Source organism: Pogona vitticeps, chromosome 14, assembly GCF_051106095.1.
Source record: "Pogona vitticeps strain Pit_001003342236 chromosome 14, PviZW2.1, whole genome shotgun sequence".
Classification (NCBI taxonomy): Eukaryota; Metazoa; Chordata; class Lepidosauria; order Squamata; family Agamidae; genus Pogona; species Pogona vitticeps.
The window spans coordinates 6641750-6653385 of record NC_135796.1 but is presented as its reverse complement, the minus strand read 5'-3'; the positions used below and the strand labels follow the sequence as shown (position 1 = coordinate 6653385).

The window sequence follows — 11636 nt, the reverse complement described above, 5'->3', positions numbered from 1 at the left end:
GGATCAGCTTTCTTGTGCCCAGTTTGGATTCTGTGGCCGCGTCCTGGGTTGGGAAGGAGTTCTCCAGCTGCCCCGGGGGAAAAAGTCAGCTGGTAGCCGGGAAGGGCATTTTGGCAAAACTAGGAAAGAATGCTGGAGCCCTGGTGTGATGGGGATTGGGGCCGTGACATACATTATCAGTGACTCCTCCTATACCCACGATAAGGGAATTTAAAACTTTTGAAGCAGGGTTGCACAGCACACTGTAAGTGGCCCCCGTATCCACCAAAACTGAATGGGTTTGACCCCCAATATTTATGGAGGCCCGGGGGTTGGGGGAAAAAAAAGGTGTTTTGTCTCGAGGCAAGGTTGCTTCAGAACAGCACACAGCCTCCGTGATGGGGCTTCTTTGCCCACCCATCCGGAGAGACACTTCAGGGAACCCTGGGTGGGTGGCAGGCGGGGCTAAGGGTGAGCCTTTAAGAAGAGGCGGCCCTGGCCTGCGCAGCCCCCTGCCCCTGCCTTCCGCTGCTTGGAAGAGGGTCACTACGTTCCAGTCAAGCAGTTTCGCTTTCGCTGACAGCGGTGTTTTTTTTTTTTTAATAAGCCTTTGAGGGATTAAGGCTGTTAAGGTTTTTTTTAAAAAATTAATAAATAATAAAAATAAATAAATTAATTAAAATAAGTACAGTAAATAAATACTGATTGGGGTAGGGGGATAAGGGTGCCTGTTGGGGGGAAGGGTCTTGGAGCCCACCTCCACCCCACCCCATCTCTAAGGTGCGTAGGGGGGAAAGAGCCCAATTCCCCCTATTTTATTTTTTTAAAACAAACAAACAAATAATAAAGTGCTAAAAGAAATATGGTGAACTGCTGGGGGGGGGAATGAAAGATTCAAGAGCACCAGGCCAAGCCCCACGCCTCTCTCTCTCTCTCTCTCTCTCTCTCTCTCTCTCTCTCTATTTATCTATCCATCCATCCAGTGGTGCCTCACAAGACGAATGCCTCACAGGACAAAAACTTGCAAGACAAAAGGGTCTTGAGAGATATTTTTCGTCTTGCAAGGCACGTTTCCCATAGAAATGCATTGAAATTTAATTAATGCATTTATATGGGGCAGAAAGTCAGAAACAAAAAAAAGTCAGCAAAACGTCACTTACCAGGTAGCCCTGGAACAGCCTGAAAAAGAGTGCCAAACAGCAGAGAGTGGGCAACCAGCAGGAGCTGGCAGCTATTCTGTGGTCGTCTCTGCTCCTGCCTGCCTCTCCCCACCTCTTAGCTGATCGGCGCTGGGTCTAAGAGGCTTTTCCCCTGCTAGGCAAGCCTCCAGGAGACTCTTAGACCCAGCACTGATCAGCTGGGAGGTGGGGGAGCAGCTGATTGGGCCAGGTGACTTATTGGTCTCCAATTTATCAATTAGGTGTAAAACACCCTCTCTTTTAACCTGTATCTGACTTAATTAATTAGTCATCAGGGGCCATTCGGGCAGTGGAATCTGCCCAAGGTCTTCTGTTGTGAAGACAGTGTGAAGAACTCATTTAAGTCCAAAACATTTACCTGACTCTCAGATGAGTTTTCCTGCATATGCAAAGAGAAAACCCCATCTTGCCCATCAACATGTCAAGGCAAAAATATACCTATGATATAATGAAACGCTTACTACATATACCTCTCAAAACCTTTTTAATTCATAGACTACAGCACCTTTTACAAGGGTGGGGCAATTTTATTACTAACTTTATTGCAGAGCATGATCCTGACTCTTTACTAACAGCAACACCTTCTTTAATCTCCAGCAAGTGTTCTGTGGCACCGTGACCTTGACAGATTCCAGCTCATAAAAATTTCAGAATCTGACCTGGAGGCAATCTGGATTTAGCTCTGCAATTTTCTCACCTTTCTGATCCTGTCGAATAGTACCTCTCTGGCTGGGTATTGCGCCAATAAATGCTCATCAGCAACAAGTGGTACTTTGACTTTTACTAGCACGCATTAGGCACTGAAGATAGCTGATCAACTACAGGGTTGTGGGTACCTTGTAGGAATAATTAAGACAAAACCAGAAAGCAGGTGTAATGGAGAGATGGTGCCTAGAGAGAAAATAAGTAGCTTCACTGGGCACTGAAGTAAAAGAAATAAACCCCAGAATGTAGATTTAGCCATTGGCATTATAGTTGTTGTGGGTTTTTAATTGGCATCATCTTTCATTCAGGTGTACAGTCTGTAGTTTCTTAGTTTAGGTTGTGCGGGATAAATGAGTTAGGTGTGGTAGGATTAATAGGAAGATTCAGATGTTGTACTGTTAGCAAAACAGTAATTTGTCTTGTGGTGCCTTTAAATATGAATGCATTTATTTCAAAATAAGCTTTTGTAGAACAAAGTCAAATCCTTCAGATGTATGCTGTTTCAAATTGGCAGGTGTCTATATTGATTTTCTCTAAGATGCAAAGCATCAGATTTCATTGAATGGGGTGAAAATATACAAGTCTTGAGAGAAACCTGTTTTGTATCTTTTAATCTGAAATAACCAAGCTTCTGATGAGGGGACTACAGTCCATGGAAGTTAATTAATATAGTAGCGTTATAAAAAGGTCTTCAGCATTTCGGACCAGGATGAGGTTGTCCACTTCATTTCCTATTGCCTCGAGTGCTTCAGCAACAGCCTCAGGTACTCAGATATTTCAAGGCCCTGGGAAATGCACCTTAATTTTTAGTTTCCATGGTGCCTGGCATCTATAGATTTTTCAAGATTAATGTGTACTTTACATGTTGTGGACTATTTGTGGCAATAGAGAGGCCCAACTAAAGTATACCTCTGACCTTATTTGTTGATAGGCACAGTCCTCAGACAAATGTGCAAAAAAACAGACCAAATCAGGAGCATTTCTGCTGTTCTGTGATGACTACTGCAAGGAGCCACTTCGCCCTGTGAAGTGAGACATCTGGAAATTGAAAATAATACAGTAGGCTCAGCTGCTGCACCAAAGGGCAAAGTGAGTAACAGATGAACCCTCAATGAAGCCCACAATCTTTCATGGAAACGCTAATAATGGGGGTGGCAGGCTTAGGGTCTTTGAGAGCTTTCTGATGAGAAAGTTCCTAACTAGTACTGGGACAGGGGGCAAGACACTTTAGTGGACCCTAGCCTAGCTAAGCCTCGGGACTTTCCAATATAGGCCTATCGCCCCGGTGCATCACATTTAGGCATTTGTATGGTAGATAGAATACCTAGAATGGAGAATTGTGATATTTGTAATTCAGAAAATCCACAAATCCCATCCCTAGCACTTTGTTTCTCCAAAATGCCTTGAGAGTGTATGAATTCTTGACATAAAAATAACAAACAATCTTGCCAATAAACAAGTGATTGCATCTGATAGATTGCCATCCATTAAAGCTCACGCCAAACAAAAATTGCTAGTCTTAGTCTTTTAAGTTGCCACAAGACTCTGGTGTTACTTTTATAGTGACAGACTAACACAGTTACCCAGCTGGAAACTTCATGTGAGATGCATTTCTTCTCTCAGTGATACCTGGAAGATACAAAAATTCTGGTTTCCTACAGATTATCAAATGAAACAACATTTCTTTCCAACCCTAGCTTGTACAATTCCATGGAATTTTGTTTGGTCCTTTTAAAAGTAATGCCCACTTACAGATTCTCAAGTTTTTGTTATTTCTTTTTTCTTTTTTTCTGGAGCTGCACTGTGGTTTCCTTGCTTAGTTTGGACCTGCCCAGGGTTTTGAAGGATATGTCTCTTGTCACGTTCTGCCTAAGGCAAGCTAAGGGAATCCAGGCTGCCCTTTGCAAAGATGGCAGCTGTAGCCTCCCTGAATGAAGCCACAGCCACCATTTTTGCAAAGGGCAGTTAGTCTCCCTTTTTACATGCATGGCTGGGAGGCCAGAAGGAGACCTTGGCAGTAGCCATTAAGGTAAGGGGGTGTTGGTAGGGCTGGGTTGGGGGCTACGGTAGGGAGAGGAAGGCGGTGTGGGGGTAGGCTGTTGTTGTGGCTGGCTGTGGGTGCGGTGGCTGCCTATCTGCTGCCGATTAGTTGATTGGTGTCCGGTAGGCAGAATGTGTGTGTGTGTGTGTTTAAAATAATAGGAAGGATGAATAAAAACGGGTAAATATTCATCCCTTCATATTTGTAGGGGGTCTCTGGAACCCATGAATATGAAGGGATCAATATTTTACGAATTGGCGATTTTCGTCGAAAAAGACAATCCATTTTTATAGTCGTCCCCATCTCTATTCTTGACTTTTGTATGGTTAAACTCTTTCTGCAGCCAATCTCCTTCTTGAACCATCTGCTTCAACTCAGTGCCTGACCTGCTTTCCTTCAGACTCTTTCATAGGCTCATGCTCATCATCACGCTTGACAATTCTGAATAAAGCAACTCTTTGGGCTGAGCTCCCAACAGGTTTTGATGGGGGCAAAATGGATCTAATTTCCTTCCAGCAATTTTTCAGCATTCCCTGCCAAACTGTACTTTCACTGCCTATACTTACTCCCCTTTGCCCTCACTGTTTAAATGCATACCCAATCATTGTTGGCGGCAATGAAGCCAAATATGATTGTATCCTTGCCATCTTCTCATTTCCAATGGGATCTCTGACTAGGTGTGACAAATCAAAGAAAGAGCTAGCATCAGAGGAAGAAAGGATGATGCATATCAGAGTAAGGAATGGTTTGGGGCTGCAGGGCCGGATTTGCTTTTGCAGTGTCTGATCAGAAATGTGAATGGCATTTTATAAATACGTTATAGATAAAGGCAAGCTTTCCCCACTGCTTTTGCTGGGGAGGGGACAACACCTGAGAGGCACAATCTGTAGGCCACACAGGGATGAAGCCTCATAGGTTGTACTTATTCCATGGGCCAGACATTCCCCATCTCTCGTGCAGATTAAACAGTTGCTGTTGTGTGCCATCAAATCACCTCCAGTTTATGATAATCCTATAAAGGAGTGGCTTCCAAAATGTTGTATCCTCAACAGCCCTTTTCAGCTTTTGTAAACTCATGGTTGTGATTCTATTGTGGAGTCAATCCATCTCATATTTGATCTTTGTCTTTTCCTGCTGTCTTCAACTTTTCCTACCATTATTGTCTTTTCCAATGATTCTTGCCTTCTCAGGATGTACCCAAAACACAACAGCCTCAGTTTCATCATTAATTAAATTCATGCTTAATTAAATTGTAGCTAAGATAAACAGGGATACTGAACAGGCTTGGACAAAGTGAATATTTGCATGTTCAATTTTCAAAAGAGATTTCCAATCCCATCAGAAGAAATTGTTACAATTGACCCAATGTCAGAAGGGGAGAACATATCCCAGTGTTGTAAGTCTATGTGAATTGAAGAAGATAAGTTAAAAAGTATCATGGGTGATCAGATCACACCAGCTGGAACTGAATATCTTTTGGCCTAAAAAACAGAAGACTAAGAAGCAATGTAATGGCCACCTTCAAATTAACTGAAGGACCATCATTAGGAATATTGAACAAGCTTGCTTTCCCAGAGAGTAGGAACTGAAGTAGTGAAGTAAAATTACAAGAAATTAGGCATAATCTGATCTTTAGGAAGAACTTCTTGACATCAAAAGCTGTTGGATAATAAAAGGGACTGCCTTGGAGACTTTTGGATTCTCCTTCATTGCAAGAAGAGGTTTGATGGCACCATGTCAGGGATTCGTGGTATGTGGATTTCCTGCTTTGTCAGGCACTTGGACTAGATGACCTTTAGGGTGCTGCCCATCTCTACAGTTCTCCAATCCTTTATGCCCATTTAATACAGTGTATCTTCTTCTACACTGAGTAGCTAGAGACTTCCAAACCTTTTGTGGACTAGAAGAATCCTCCAGCCAGCCCGACAAGTAGAAAGCAATGACTCATCTTTGTTGTTGAGTACCAACAAGAATTCAGAGTGGAACTCACTTTTTCCATGCTTATTATCTCTCAGCATCTAAAGTAGTGTTTCCCAAACTGGGGGTCATGACCCCAAGGGGGTCACAAAATGTTTTCCAGGGGTTTGAGGGCCACCTTATATATGTTGTAGTCCTGGTTAAATACTTTTTTCCTTGACCTTTCAGAGCAAGATATTAAAGTTCGTGTGTATGTGATAACGTCAACTGGAGTTCATGTTGCTACAGTTGAAGAAGATGGGAGCAGAACGAACTTTTCTACAAACAATTAAAGCAATATATACTAAATAGAAGGCCAAAATCAAAGTCAGTGGCCGAATAACTGAAGATATCCAAATTGAACAAGGCATGAGATAGGGTTGCCCCCTTTCTCCATTGTTATTTATCCTAACATTAGAGATGTTTTACAGACAAATAAGAGGAAATAACGGAATTAGAGGCCTTAGAATCAGGGGAGAAGAATTTAAGCTACAAGAATATGCTGATGATTTCATACTAATATTAGAAAATCCCCTGGACAGTATGGAAGAATTATTGGGAACTATAGAAAATTTCAGAGCCGTTGCAGGTCTTAAAATAAGCTACCAAAAATGAAGTTCTAAAAACATGAAAAAAGAGGACATTGAAAAATTGATAATGAAACCTAGTTTTGAGGAGGTACAAAAGGTGAAATATCTAGGAGTTACCATTTTAAAAAACACAAGTAATTTGATGAAAGAAAAGTATTTTACAATTCAGAAAGAAATACAGAGAGACTGGAATAAACTACAAATCTCAATGGTGGGACGAATTTCAATAATAAAGATGACGATTTTACCAAAATTATTATTTTTGTTTCAAAACTTACCAATTCTATTAAATTATAAATACTTTAAAGACATGGACAGCCTGATCTCAAAATTTGTATGGAAAAAGCCAAGAATAAAACTTGGAACATTGCAAGATTTAAAAGAGAGAGGAGGACTAGGATGCCAAATTGGCTCTTATATTACAAGGCCTGTGCTATGGTTTGGATAAAAGATTGGATAACATTAGAAAATCAAAGACTGTTGAAACTGGAAAGTCATGATTTAAGAATTTGCTGGCATGCATATGTGTGGTATGGGAAGGTCAAAAAACAGACACATTTCTCAGAACATATTGTGAGGAAAGTGTTATGTCTAGTATGGTAAAAATTTCAAATGCAAGCTTATAAGAAAATTCCAATATGGGTAGCACCAATAGAGGCATTTACATTGAAAGTATTGATTCAGGAGGGAGTTTTACTTACATACAAAGATTTGTTAACTAAAGGTCAAATTATGAAAGGTAAACAAGATTTAGAGATACTGGGTCTAGCGACAGATTGATGGTCAATACTGAAATTAGAATCAAGATGTAAAAAGGACAAAAATATGGGCTTTTTTGAGGTGAAAGTTCAGGTGGATGAATTATGAATTCATATGAAAGAGAAAATAATAAAAATGATCTCGAGGATGATAGGGTGAAGGAGGCAATGGTAAAATGGGCACAAAACTTTGGCCATAAAATTGATATTGATGACTGGACAAAAATGTGGAAAGATAACTATAAAATGATTAAATCAATTAGAGAAAACACCCTTAAAATGTTTCACAGATGGCATTTAACTCTTGTAAAATTGGCAAAAATGTCAGAAGGGATCAGTAATGTTTGTAGGAAATGTTAAAAAAATCCAGGGACGTATTACCCTGTTTTCCCAAAAATAAGGCCTAACCGGAAAATAAGCCCTAGTATGATTTTTCAGGATGCTCATAATATAAGCCCTACCCCAAAAATAAGCCCCACTTAAGTGAAACCTCACCCCCCACCATTGTGCAGCATTGTGTAACAATCAGAATATGACATGACTGTAAAAAAAAAATTCCCTGAAAATAAGCCCCAATGTGTTTTTTGGAGCAAAAAATTATATAAGACCCTGTCTTATTTTTGAGAAAGTAAAAAAAAAAATAAAATAAAATAAAAATACTGGTTACAGGTTTGGGAAATGTCACAAGAAATCGTTCAGCAAAGACTAAGTTTTAAACCTGAAATGAATTGAATATAATGCCAGAAATTATTGATAAGAAAATAAAATATAGTCTACTCTATATATTTACTGCAGCTACGATACTCTGGGCTCAAAAATGGAAGAATGGAGAAACACCAACGATGGATGAGCTATTAAAGAAGCTACTGGATATTTCAGAATTAGACATGCTTTCAGAGGCAGTACAGGATCAACCAAGACACTTTGTAAAGGAAAGCTGGAAGCTGATATATAATTGGGTCCAGGAAAAGACCGGAACTTAGGGGAAGAAATAGTTTATGGCGAATTGATGCTCACTTGAATCCTTTGATGATACGTACTTGTGATCTAGATGTGTAGTATGGATGTTTAGTTTTGATGTTTTGTTGTTATCTAGTGTTATTTCTGCTTGGTTTTAGTTTTCAGTTCTGTATGTTTGTATGTATAAAATAAAAATACTATAACAGAAAAAAAGTTAGTGTGTATGCATATGCATGAGAAACAGGCCCTTTGGGGGAGAAAGAAGCCTCTACTTTCTGAGAAGGGATGATTTTGCTCCATTAAAAATATCTTTTTAGGCAAATGTGGTCGTGGTGTTGGGCCACAATTTACTTGGCTATTATAAAGGGTTGGGAGTTTAAAAAAAGCTGTGAACCACTGGTTTAGAAGCAGGAATTGGCTACAGAATTGAAAATGAAAAGAGGGGAAATAAGTTCAAATATTTTAATGCTATTTGGGATAGATTTGTTGAATTTGTATTAGTGAAAGGAAAGGGGAAAGCCTCTAAACAACAATCAATACAATTTTGGAAAAGAGGTTCGTATTAAAAGTATTGTTCCAGGGAGTCCCGTGCATATGGGGTGCACGGTAGTTTAGAATGTATAGTAAGTATTTTTCATTTGTTTTTGTTTTGAAAATTTAAAATAATAATAATAATAATAATAATAATAATAATAATAATAATAATAATAATAATAATAATAATAATAATAATAATAATAATAATAATAATAATAATAATAATGAAGAAGAAGAAGAAGAAGGAATTCAAAGGATTCTGTGAGGTGTGAAGTTTTAACATCTGCCTTTATTGCTTAATCAGTTAGGGATGGCACAATTTCCCATGAACTAATGTGCACTGTGATTCTGATAGGAATAATGATAAATCATATCCCCCCCATTTTAGTGATTAATTAAGGCATTGAATTTCATAGGTGCTGACACACCCACATCAGTGACTACTAGCCATGAACTTTCTGAACAGCCCACAGACGTAAAGTCAAGTTTGGATTTTCTCCACCTCTGTTTCTGGATTGCAGCTTCCATCGGACTTTACTTTTGGCTATGCTGGCTAGGAATGGTGGTTCAATGGCTAGGGACTTGTGGTTCAATGACATCTTTCTAACCTTGTGATTTAGACTCAGTTGGGGTGGATCATGACCTCCCTTGATTTTCTGTTCTTGTTGCTCTGCACCCTTCAATAGAACTGTAGCCTTACTTGTGGTGCCTTGGCTTCCCTAAGGAGCGCTTAGCACTCGGTCAGAGAGTTCCACAGGCCACTTACCTACCACCTTTGTACTGAAGCAAGTCCCAAGACCTCAACGGTGTGTAGCATAAGCCCCTTGAACAAGTCTGACCTTAAAAGAACACTTTACTTTTACCCAGTACTTTGCAAGTACAGACACATGGGCTTTGTGATTCCTTAGAATTCACAACAGCTCAGTTAGGTAGGGCTCTTAAAGATATCTAGTTTGCGGCCCTCTCTACTCCCTGGATTTAGCCAAACCCTGCTGTTCAAGGGACCAGTCCTTTTGTAAGAATTTTTATAATTATTTTTTATTAGAAAAATAGACTTTCATAGAATCAGTTTATATTGCTCAAGCTTTAGCATAAAGAACATATTCAAAGATTATTACAGTTAAATAAAATAACTAATCCCTATTAAAATAAAAAAATGCTACTAAGCTGGGCTACAGTGGGCTAGCCCCACCTCCTTCTTTCTCTTCACTTACATTCTTTCTCTTTCAAGCCACATACTTAAACCATACAGTTCTTTCTCTCTCGCATCATCATGGAATCAAACTTCTCCCACATAACCCATCGTCCATTTTCTACATTCTCTAACTCCTCCCTTCTTCTTGACAATTCATGGCTGTTAACCAATTAGCCTCAAGGGGCTGTAACATTTTCCTCCGCCCTCAATTCCCATGGAAATCCAGGTGTTTTATCTCTTCTCCAATTAGCTAGCAATGTTGAGTTTTTCACGGGCCTCTTTGTCCGACCTTCAGTTTTATCTCGAACCACGCTGTGGTTCAGAAGAAGCACTCTCATAACACTTAGGAAAACACATTCCAATCTCTCTCAAATCATCTCCACACAGAACCTGTCTGACTCTATCTTACCTTTCTCTGACTACATATCCCACACTGCTTCAACTCCATCACATTACTTTCCCCGTGAATCAGTATTTACTTCATAAAGGCCTAGGACAAAAGTGGGCAACTGGTATGCTTCTTGTCAATATCCAGAAAGCCCCATTTACTTTTCCCCATAACTCACCTGAAAGTCTGGAAAGATTGCTCTCTCACTCACCTTCTCTGTGCCATTATTTCTCTGTGTCTGTCTTCCTCATCTGCTTATCTCCCTCCTCCTCCACACTCAGTGGACTGACGTGGTGGTGATGGTGGTGGTGAGGGACAGATCTTTCTTGTCCTGTCATCTAAACTGATTACTTCCAGAGAACTTTTGAACAGATGCCCACAGAAGAAACTGAAACCTCCAGGGTAGCCCTCCCAGCAGCCTGCACCTCCTCGCTGAATTTTGGCTACAGTTGATGAAAAATAAAAGTATATTGCTTGTTTTAAACATACTGTGTCAGTTTGATGCTGCAATATATATTTAAAGCATTTATTTTAATGCTGTAAAAGCATTTACTGGCTATGAATAAATTTCCCACCTCTCTTCCTGAATTTGTCCTACAAATTGCAACAAGCCATTTGAAGCAACCGAAAGATTTGCTTACATTGCATTTATCTTATTTTCTACTTTGCCTGCTCATCTAGAGACGTTGCCCTGTTGTTTGCAGCCCTCTCAATACACAGTAGCGTACAGTTTGCCCTCGAGAATCAGTTTAGTTTGCATGAAATCACTATTGGTGGAAAGCAGTGGGTGAGCGTAACTCGGAGTTACTTTGTAGTATATACGCCCCATTCTTGTATGGTTCCCAGCCTATATCAAAGCTATTTCTTGTTACAACATGACCTTAATGGAGATGGCAATGATATTTCTATTCTCCAGGCAACACTTCTCTACTCTCTGCTCCATACTCTCTCCCTTTTTTCCTCACCCTTTTAATTCATTAACAAATCCATGTTTGTTGTGAAATCCTTTGAAAAAGCCGGCCATCTCTGAGGTTCTCCCTTTTCCCTCTGGCATTTTGGCAAGGAGACGAGAGAAGCAGAAGCGGCCTGAAAACAGAGTTGGGGGCCCTTTTCTTTTCTCCTCTTGAGGGAGGGGTTACCAGAACAAGAGCCAACATGCACACAGGGAGATAGAAAGCAACAATGTGTGCCCTAGTTAATCACTGACTGGCTTAGCATAGATCCATGCTTAACCATGTGTGCCCATGTTAAGCACCAGCTCAGTGCTTAACATCTACACTTGCCATTTCTATCTACAGAAATCACCCTGTTAGTTTGTTGCAGGAAAA

The 11636-nt window shown here is 40.0% G+C and overlaps 1 long non-coding RNA gene across 2 annotated transcripts; it reads right to left on the bottom strand.

Annotated features, from left to right (window-relative positions):
* Window positions 1–1458: 1458 nt before the first annotated feature.
* On the bottom strand, window positions 1459–11020 carry LOC144584744 (uncharacterized). 2 transcript variants are annotated; one of them, XR_013539177.1, is made up of 3 exons: window positions 10950–11020; window positions 10520–10751; window positions 1459–3512 (listed from the first exon to the last, which is right to left on the bottom strand). It is a non-coding gene; the product is annotated as an uncharacterized LOC144584744 (long non-coding RNA). The 2 variants fall into 2 exon arrangements; XR_013539176.1 differs by lacking the exon at window positions 1459–3512 and having other exon boundaries at window positions 6131–10751.
* Window positions 11021–11636: the final 616 nt, after the last annotated feature.